General features: G+C 57.8%; 1 pseudogene; it reads right to left on the reverse strand.

The window, feature by feature from the left end:
* Window positions 1-6,894: 6,894 nt before the first annotated feature.
* On the reverse strand, window positions 6,895-9,775 carry LOC116807535 (class II histocompatibility antigen, B-L beta chain-like; annotated as a pseudogene).
* Window positions 9,776-10,552: the final 777 nt, after the last annotated feature.

Below are 10,552 nucleotides of genomic sequence, written 5' to 3' on the forward strand. Positions count from 1 at the left end.
TGTTCTTCTCCTCGAAGTTTGGGAATGTAGCGGGACTTTGAGCAGCTGTCTGGGTCAATTTTTGACATTTATTGGAACTGAGGGTTTCTCCCGTAGCTTCCTTATCTACAGGTCCCTGGCCCTATCTCCAGGCAGATTCACTCCTTGACTCTGTTTTGTTCTTCCCGGGTCCTCTTTGGTTTTGGGATTATTCTCGGTGCCCTCATTCCCTGTCCTTTTGTAGCCGTTTGTGGATCAGGAGGCCGGGCTGCCACCTGCATCCCCTGGCTCAGCTGCTGGATGAGCTGCACTGCCAAGGTGTGGAGCATGGTAAAAAGATGAGAGTTGCTGCAGCACAGAAGAGGAGAAGCAGCATTCGTTTAACGCCTGGTGTGCCGGGAGCCATGAAAGTGTGTCCCATTCCCATCCTTTCTGTGTTTGGACCAATACATAAACTTCTCTCCTTTTTCCTTTGTTATCTTTTTCAGCACTTTACCTTTGTCATCTCTTTGCTAACAGCAGTTTGGGCCATTTATTTTTCCACAAACTCCTGTTTTTTCTGCTCACAGATAATCTGATCCCATCCCCATGTGAAATGTTGTGTTCCTCATTGCAGTGGCTTGGTCGGCAGGAAGGTCAGGAGCTGGAGCTGTCTGGTTGGTTCTTATTCTGAGGACAGTTTGTAATGTAATGATGCCATTGAAATGATAAATGGGTTCTCTGCCTCCTGATATGAATTGGTTCGGGTTCCCAGGGGCTGGTCCGTGGTGTTGTAGGATTTGTTCTCGTGGCCGTTCAACTTTTCCTCATTTTTGGGTGCTCTCTCCAGCCAGGGCTGCATCAATTGACCATTTTTTTTCCTAATTGCATCATCAAATACTTGAATTCCAACTGATCTCCCTGGACTTGTTCTAGCAAAAGCAGGCGGGAAGTGCAAATCTCCGGGGCTGCAGAGACCTGGAGCCGAGGCTGAGGGGTCCCCCCGTGCTCAGCTGTGCTGGCGGCTGTTTCTGGCCTCGGGGCCACTTGGCACGGGCCACGCCACTTGGCCACCAGTGGTGCTGCTCTGCACTCCTTAGGCAGGAGCCGATGTCCTGCTGGGATGTTGGCAACAGCAAAGTGCCAAGGCAGGCTCTGTGCCAGCCCAGCTTCCTGGGGGAGAGATTGCACCAGAGACAGGATTCTGGCCACAGACTGCTTCAAATGTGCATCCCTTATCTCCACCTTGCACTAGGTGGAGAATTCTCAGGGTAAGGAATTCCCAAGATCAATTGCAAGGGAGAGAATTGGATATCTGCCCTGGGTCTGGCTCTTCTTCTTGCCCAAGCCAATGGCAAAAGCCGTACCCATGGCATCTTGGTTTCTATCCCCAGCTTCCAAAGGTGTTTCTTCCCCTTTCATTCTTTGTACCCAGCGTGAGCTCTGGGGGTGCCAGGGGTTCTGGAGGTCCCATTGTATTCCTAAAGCTGCCATAACCCCCTGGAGGATCTTTCCTGTAAAATGAGTTCTGCTGTCTGAGTCTGTTGCTTCCACAATCCCTTTTCTATGAATTACTTCTTTTAGAGATACCTTAATAAGTGATCCAGTGGCTGCTGAGCAATCAGAATTGCTTTTGCCCCCCTGTTAGGTGAGCTGGTGTCACCAGAAGATATTGAAGCCTTCCTGCTCAGGGCATGTCAGTGCCTGGCTCTTACAAGCACACACAGCTGTGCCGCTTGAGCTGACCATGGGGGGTAACCTGGGCTTTGTCTGATTCCCTTTCCTCAATAACAGCGTGTCTTGGAACTCTTTTCCCTTCTGCTGCCCTTGAAGAGCCATCCACAAAGACATTTTCTGCCTCAGGCCAGGCAATGTCTCCTGAATCTCCCCCAGGCTGGGTCTGGAGCTCTGTCACTTGAATGCAGTGCTGGGTTTCTTCCCAGCCCCTCTGGGGGCTGTTCAAACAGGAGGCTGGGTTAAACCCTTCCCCTGTCCTCAGTTCTGAATCCTCCTGTGCCACTGAACAAGTTTCACACTGTAATAACCGAGCACTGCTCATCCATTGCGAGGCTCTTTTGGTTATCAAAGCTTGAACTTGATGGCAGACTGGAACAGTTGGAGATCCTGTTGTCATCAGGTTTTGGGCCTCGGTTCCCGTTGAAGCTGTGGCTGCACAATTCTGCAGACAATGAGGCCACTCTGGCCACTGGGTGAAATATTTTGGCCCAAGCATTCCTTTGGCATGGCCCTGTTGAACATTTACCTACATTTTTAATTTCTTTTCTGAGTCTGGAAGAGCCACAGCTGAGGCACCAATATTTTTGGGTTTTCATTTTCCTAAGTTTTATTCACTTTCTCCTGTCCATACCACAGCATGGAGGCTGTCTGGGGATACAAAGTCCTACAATGTTCTGGCTGGAACAGAGAATCCTCAATCCAGGCTGTGTAATTCCCTGTTAATCCTCAAAATTTTTGCAGCTCCTTTTTGGTCCTGGGAAAAGTTACTTCTGAGATTGCCCTGACCCTCTCTGTGTGAATCCACCAGGAATCTTTAGTCCCTGCATTTCCCAAATATTTAACCCTTTTCTCCACCATTTGCCTTGTTTTTTCTTTTCAAATACTCAAAGGCTTTTTCTACCACTTGTTCTTGTGCTCCTGATTGGAGCCATCTGATTCCCTGACTGGCAGGATAGGAGTGCTGTAGGGAGACATCCCTGGCTCCAAAAGCCCTGCCTTTAGCAGGGACTCCATACCAGGCTGTGAGCCCTTCCTTCCCTCCCCTGGAACAGGGTGTTGCTTTTAGCCCCCACTTGTCCTGGTTGCTTCCAAGTAATTTGGAGAGGATCCAAATTAAATTTTCCCTCTGGGGCTGCCCACACCTCTGGGTTCCCTTCAGCATAGGCCTTGCCAGACATTTGACACAAAGGTACAGCAGCAATAGCCTCTGTATCACCTTTTACAATATTACAATGCCACCAACAAATTCCTTCCTAGTTAATAAGAGTCACAGTAGGAAGAGAAAGAAATTAGTTTAGTTCAAACCTATCCCCCGCAGCTCCTAATTGAACAAATGATACCAGCTCAGCTTTCCCAGTTATTCCCTTAACAATGAAAACATTCCTTTACAATGTTCCCCCCTTAGGTGTAAGATTCAGAGTGGATGGAGAGGCCCCTGTGTCCATCAGGAGAGGCCTCCTCTGGATGCAGACCCAGCCTGGATGTTCTCCAGGGCTGCAGTGTGGTGGGTCCCCGGTGGGATGGGAGCTCAGAGAGCCCTGACAATCCATGTCCATGCAGGGGTGGACTCGCTCCTCCTGAGGGTGCTGCTGTCTGTGCTTGCAGTGTCCTTGTGGGCTGCAGCTGGAGCCCTGACTCCTTCCCAGGGGCTGTTTGGGTGGGCTCTGCCCTGGCCAGGAGGGCAATGCCTCTGCCAGGTGCTTGTGGCCGAGGCCGTCCCCTGGGTGCTGGGGCCCCCTTGGGCCCTGGGGTTGGTCCCTCAGGGGCTGTGGGAACTCTGCCATGGCCTTTGCCTTCAGCTTGGCCTTTTGCTCATCCCTCCTTGCCTTCAGCTGCTGTGCCTTTGTGCCCAAGTGCTGCAGGGCCTTCTTGTGCCACTCCTGCAGCCCCGGTCACTGCCTGTGGGTGCTCATCCTCTGAGAGCTGCTGAGCTTTCTGCAAAATCTTTCCTTTCTACAGGGACCCAAACCGAATCCTTCACAGAAAATCCTGATCCATCCATGTGCACTCTGCATTTCCCAGAAGTTCCTTTGTTTTGCTCCTTGTGCTCAGGGTCCCCTGCACAGCCCGTGTGGCAGAGCCGGTGCCTGTCCTGCCGCAGTGTCCAAAGGCGGCCCCCCCGGCGGGCAGGGCCGGCAGCTCCCCGGGGCCGGGCAGCGGCCGGGGCGTCCCGCAGCCTCCTGGGGGCCGGGGGCCACTGCCGGCCCTGCCCGGGGCTGGTGGGCTCAGGCAGCGCCCGGCGCTGAGCCCCGGCTGCCCCACAGCCCCGGCCCGGCCCCGCAGCTCCCCACAGGCCCCCAGCCCTGCTCCCGGTCCCGCACCTCTGCGCCCGCTGCTGCCGCTGCCCACCACAGAGAAACCCCTGACATCCTGACCTCCTGCTTTTCCTCTCCTGGAAACTGGGAATTCCAAGTATCAGCTGGCAAATTGTCAGGATAAGACCATGCTGAAAAACATCTCAGTCCGCTGTATTGTTCTCTTCCTCCTCTTTTCCATCATTCTTTTTCTTACCACACACATTCCTCCTGCTGCTTCTTGCCTTAACCATATTGCTGCATACTCCCCTTCACCTGATCCCTTCCCAGGGCACCAACACCATCCATCCCCTGTTGTCCAAATCCCTTCTCCCCTTCCCTTATTGCCCCCCTGGGTGTCCATGTCCTTAATTACCTCTGGGGGAATGTGCAAACCACCTCAGCATTCTCCCAAGGGACCCTTCAGAGACATTTTGGGATCATCCTCCCTTTGGCCAGGAGCCCTCCCTGGCTTTCCCTTTTCTCCCCTCCATGGGTGCCCTGCCATGTTCACTCCCCGAAGATCCCAGGGCACTCACTGATGAGATTTTCAGTGCTCTCTCCCTGCTGACTCTTCACAGACCCCCCTGATGTGTCACTCGTCTGTCTCCTGGTCACTCCCGGGTCCCCAATCAATCCCCGGTGCCGCCGCCAGCCAAGGGAGCCGATCACCGAAAGTGGGTGAGGCACCTTCAGCTGCACTCCCTGCCCCAGGGTGTGCGGGAAAATTGACATCACCAGAGGATTCTGTCCACAAAGCAGACAGAGGAGTCCTGTAAATGGAATTTCATTCTTAAAAATGGGAGAGGCCATGGGACATTCCCCATGGGATTTCTCCAATTGTTGGAGGACACAGCCTCCCTTTAATCCTAATTCTCCTGGCCACATCTCCCTCTGCTTTCCCCATTGGCTGAAGTATTTGAGAGCTACAGAGTTCCCAATCCACCTACTACATACTCCCTTAATATGCTCCCTGCTTTTATATAGCAAATGATATTCATGGGTCTGTTAAGTCTTTGTTGTTCTTCTGGAAGTTCATGAATAGAGCAGGGCCTTGGCTGAGCAGCGGTCTGTGTCATCAATTAATAACATTTTCTGAAACCGATTCCTTCTCCTGTCACTCCCTTGTTTACAGCTCCCTGGCCCTCTGAGCCTTCCCCCTCTGGACTCCCCCCCTCGGCCCCATCGCCCCCCGAGGGGAATTTGGGGAGGTGGGAGTGGGGCAGCGCCAAGGCCGGGCCCCCCCGCGCTGTCCTGGCGGGAGCGGCTGCAGTGGGGACCGAGTGCGGGCGGGAGCGGCCGAGAGCCCAGCGCTGCCCCAGCCCGACCTGCCCCAGCTCCATCCCTGCCCCTCGGCTGGGATGCTGTGGGTCTGGGGGGAAGAGGGAGCCGGCAGTGGGTGCTGGGCCTGGGGGCAGGAGGAGAAGGGAAGGAGAAGCAGGCTTGAGGAACAGAATGGTCAAACGATGCAGGTGGCAGGAGAGGGTGGGATTGTGCAGGAGAAGGAGGAATAGCAGGAGGAAGAGGAGTGTGAGGAAGAGGAGAGACACAGGAGGAGGAGGAGGAGCAGAAAGAGGAAGCAGCAGAAGGTTCCACTCCTCCCTGTATCTGCAGCCTCCCCCCAGCCCCAGGAGCGTTGCTCCCCCCACATGCAGCAGGTGACTGTGGAGGGGGATCCACGATTTTCACGGGGTGAATCTTGGTGTTTCTGAGCTTTCTTGGGCTAAATGTTGGTGCTTTGGTTTTATGTGGCAGCTGAATCTTTATGTTTTGGAGGAGGTTTTTGCTGAGTTTTTGTTTGGGGAGTTTTTGATCTGTATCTTGCAGTTTGTGGGATTTTTGGGCTGAATCTTGGTGTTTTGGAGGTTCTTACAGACATAAGATTCCCAATGACTTCCTGAGATGAACTGGAGCAAGGATCCAGTCCAAGGTACTCTCCTCTTGTTTTTTTCCCCAAACCAGGATTTTTCATTCCCTGGGCGTGTCTGGATGGAGGAGGAGGAAAAGCCCCGGAGATGCTGCAGGAGGAGGAGCTGCAAACCCAGCCCAGGGAGCTGCGGGGAGGAAAGAGCCCCCCTGAGCCAGGAAGGCGGGCGGAGATCCAGCCGGAGCTCGGAGCTGGTGGAGAAGCCTCATGGCAGGGAGAAGCCCCGCAAGTGCTTGGAATGTGGGAAGGGTTTCAGCTGGAGATCCAACCTGATCCGGCACCAGAGGATCCACACTGGGGAGAGGCCCTACGAGTGTGGGGAGTGTGGGAAGAGGTTTCGGACCAGCTCCGATCTCCTCGTACATGAGCGGAGTCACACAGAGGAGAGGCCCTTCCGCTGCCCCGACTGCGGGAAGGGCTTAAGCACAACTCCAGCCTCACCGTGCACCGGCGCATCCACACCGGGGAGAGGCCCTACGAGTGTGGGAAGTGTGGGAAGAGCTTCTCCAGGAGCTCAAACTTGACCCAGCACCAGCGGAGGCACCAGTAAGGGAAGCCCTGTGAGTGCCCCGAGTGAGGGAAGAGCTTGGAGTGAGGGAAGAGAGTGAGGGAAGAGCTTGGAGTGAGGGAAGAGAGTGAGGGAAGAGCTTGGTGCGCTGCTCCAGCTCCATCCCCCATGGGAGGATCCGGGCTGGATGATCCCCAGTGACCCCCGTTGGGCAGAGCCCTGGTGCCCCCGTATGGGGAATAAAACAGAGAGTAAAGCAATGGAGCTGATAAAGGGGCCCGATATCTGAGGCCTGACTGAGCAGAAACTGTGGGAGACACAGACACAGTTTAAGTCTCCCTGGGCAAGGAGTGACCGAGCAACGTGGTGTGAGACTTTGTGATAAAATAATGTTACCAGGTGATGCCATGTCATGAGGAATGTGTAACCAATGAGAAATTGTACCAAAAACAGAGCCCTATATAAGCACCCTACAAGTAAATCCCTGTATAAAAACCTGGTACACACAATAAAATTGGCTTTGGTCTAATCTCGGATGTCCCCGTCTCTCCCTGGTGGATAACCCTGTTGTGGGTGATCCCCGTTGGGTGGGGGGAAGGTGTGGGAGGGATTTCTTTCCCTTCTCCTCGCGCTGCCGTGGTTTGGTTGGTAATAAATTCCCTCCCTGTGCCCGGGCTGGGTCTGTTGTCCCCGTGCCGCTGCTCGGGGCGGGATCTCTCCCGTTCCTTCTCTGCACTCCCGGGCCTCTCCTCAGCCAATGAGAGAATGCGGTGGACAAGAGTCAGCCAATCAGAGAGAGCGGCGCTGATGACTCACCAGTTGCCGGGCAGACCCGCAGCAGGCAGTGTTCCCCACCCGGACCCCGCCCTCCCTGCCCAGTGCCGGCCCCGCCGTGGGGTGCCCCCAAGTCCCTCCCCAGTGCCCCCATAAACTGGGCTGGGTTTAACTGGGAAGCGTTACTGGGAACACTGGGAGCAGGCGGGCAGGGGCAGAGTGACAGCAGGGCTGGGGGTACACAGGACCCCCCAAAATCAGCGTGGGGATGGAGCGGGGGATCCCGGCTGGGCCCGAGGCCACGGGGAAGCTCTGCGGCCGCCGGTGGCTCAGGAGCTCTGTGGGCAGAGAAACAGGGGTGACACCGGGCTGGGGGCCCCGGGGGGAGCACACAGACTCTGGGGGAGAGGGGACATGACCCCCGGGACCCCCCTGACCTTGCACAGGTAGAACCCGAGCCCCAGAGCCAGGAAGACGAGGCCCAACACGAAACCCTCAGTGCCTGACAGCATCTTGCTGCAGGCGGCATCTCTGAGGGGTCCGCAGGGGTCAGGACCCCCCAAAAACTCTCACAGGCACCCAAGCCCCTCCAAGCACCCTCCTGGTCGCTCCCAGCCCACTCAGGATCCCCTGAAACCTTCCTCTTTATCCCTTCCTCACCTCCCCTGCACCCACCAAAGCCCCTCCTGTCCCTCTCAGGATCCCACAACCCCCTTCCAGTCGCCCCCTGCTGCCCCAGGACCCCCAAACCCTCTCCCAGTCCCTTCCCAGCCCCACCAGGATTCACCCAGACCCCTCCCAGTCTCCTCCCAGCACAATCAACCTCATCCCAATCTCTGCTTTTCCATCCCCAATCTCCTTCCAGCCCCTCCAGGCTCACTCTAGTCCCTCCCAGTCACACCCAGCACCCCCAAACTCCTGCCCAGTGTCCACCAGGACCCCCAGAACCCCATCCCACCCTCCCCAGTATCTTCCAAACCCCTTCTTAGCCCTTCCAAATCCCCAACCTCCTCTCCCAGTTGAAACCAGGCTCTCTCCAACTCCCTCCCAGTTGGTCCCAGCACCTCCCAGTGGCTCTCCCAGTACCCCGAATTCCTTCCCCCTACCCCAGTTCCGGCTCAGGGGGTGCTCCAGGCTGACGTGCTCCACCTGGCAGGTGGAGGTGAGCTCGCCCCGGGCTGGGGTTTCCAGCAGGACCAGGAGCTGGTGGGTCCAGTCCCCGTTGGGGACCACATCGGTGGCAGCCACAGAGAGCTCCTGCTGGCCCTGGAACCACCTCAGCTGGGCGTGGGCAGGGTAGAAATCCACCAAGGAGCAGAGCAGGCGGCCGGGGCCGGGCTGGGAGCTCGAGGGCACCAGCGAGATGGAGACGCTGGGGGCATTGGGAGAGAGCAGGGACACACTGGGATCAGCTGTGGGGAACTGGGAGAGAGAGGGGAGGGGTGGTCTGGCCTTGGGGCAGACTGGGAATGGACTGGGAGGGACTGGGAAGGACTGGGATGACACTCAGAAAGATGGGAGGGGATGGGGGGCACTGGCAGATGGGGGGCACTGGAGAGGAACTGGGAATGGGCTGGGAAGGAGTGGGAGGGACTGGGGCGGCACTGGGAGGAACTGGGAATGAAGTGCGCGGCACCGGGAGGAACTGGGAATGAAGTGAGCGGCACCGGGAGGAACTGGGAATGAAGTGCGCGGCACCGGGAGGAACTGGGAATGAAGTGCGCGGCACCGGGAGGAACTGGGAGTGAAGTGCGCGGCACCGGGAGGAACTGGGAATGAAGTGCGCGGCACCGGGAGGAACTGGGAATGAAGTGCGCGGCACCGGGAGGAACTGGGAATGAAGTGCGCGGCACCGGGAGGAACTGGGAATGAAGTGCGCGGCACCGGGAGGAACTGGGAATGAAGTGCGCGGCACCGGGAGGAACTGGGAATGAAGTGCGCGGCACCGGGAGGAACTGGGAATGAAGTGCGCGGCACCGGGAGGAACTGGGAATGAAGTGCGCGGCACCGGGAGGCCGAGTCCAGCGCGGGGCGCGCGGCGCTGCGGATCTGCCTGGCAACTGATGAGTCATCACAGACTCGCGCTCTGATTGGCTGACAGGCGGCAGCGCCACGCCAGGCTGAGATGGACAGCCGGGAGGCACTGGGAGAGACTGGGATGGACTGGGAGAGCCACGGGGGGCAGTGGCAGGGACAGAAGGTCTCGGGGATGGGCACAAGGAGGGATGAGGGCTCCTGGGGGATTCCCAGGGAGGTTTTAAGGAGCTCCAGGGCCATTGCCAGGGCAGGGCCCGAGGGGACACGCTCTGCCCCACGCTCACATCGGCGCTCCGTGAGGAACGGGCTGAGATACTTGTAGTTGTACCGGCAGAACCAGTCCACCGCAGTCCTTCTCTGCTCCATAACGTGTGGGTCGTTGTTGCAGTACCTGGCTGCTGTCTCCCCCTAAGGGGTGAACCCTAAAAAGTGCCCCGCGTCGCTGTCCAACATCGCGTACTGCTCCCGATTGTAGGTGAACCTCCTCAGGCACCTCACCTTCTCCGTGCCGTTCACGAAGTGACATTCGGACTTTCCCATTTACTAGAACACCCCTGTGTGTGCAGGACACAGGTCCGGGGGTGCTCCCCCAGCACCCCCGAGCTCCGGGATCCACCCCGGATCCCCACTGTGCACCCGCTGTGCCCCAGGGCCGCCATGGATCCCTCCTGCCCACGCTGCCACTTCCTCTTTGCCACGCTTTCCCCATTTCCCCTTCCACACCCTCTCACCTGCCACCCCCAGCCTCTCCCCAGATGAGTTCTGGGGTCCCATTTACTCCTTTTCCTCTTTCCCAACCTTTTAAACACAATTTCCCAAAGCCCAGCACCCCCTCCCGCTCAGTTTTGGGGTCCTACCCTCCCTTTTCCCCACTATCCCACCCTCTCCCGCCCCTTCCTCACCTGCCCCCGATCCTCAGCCCCTCCCGCTCTGCCTTTCGGGGTCCCCTCCTCCTCCCGCTGCAATTTCGGGCTCCCAGCGCCCCCTTTTCCCCCTTCTGGCCGCTGTCCCAGCGCCTCCGGCCCCGCTCAGCCGAGAGCTCCGCGGGGCAGCGCGGGCCGGGAGCGGCAGCCCCGGAGCGGCCGCGCTGCGCTGCAGCCCCGGCCCGGAGCTCTCCTCGGCTCCCGGCGCTGCGGCACCGCCTGCCGAGGCTCCGCCGCGCCCGGAGCAGCCGCGCGGGGCCGGAACATGGAACCGAGGGGTCCTGGGGGGGACAAGGAGCGGGAGAGATCCCGCAGCAAATCCGGCACGGGCACAACAGACCCGGCCCGGGCACAGGGAGGGAATTTATTACCAACCAATCACACCAGGACACGG

Source organism: Taeniopygia guttata, chromosome 37, assembly GCF_048771995.1.
Source record: "Taeniopygia guttata chromosome 37, bTaeGut7.mat, whole genome shotgun sequence".
NCBI classification, from domain to species: domain Eukaryota; kingdom Metazoa; phylum Chordata; class Aves; order Passeriformes; family Estrildidae; genus Taeniopygia; species Taeniopygia guttata.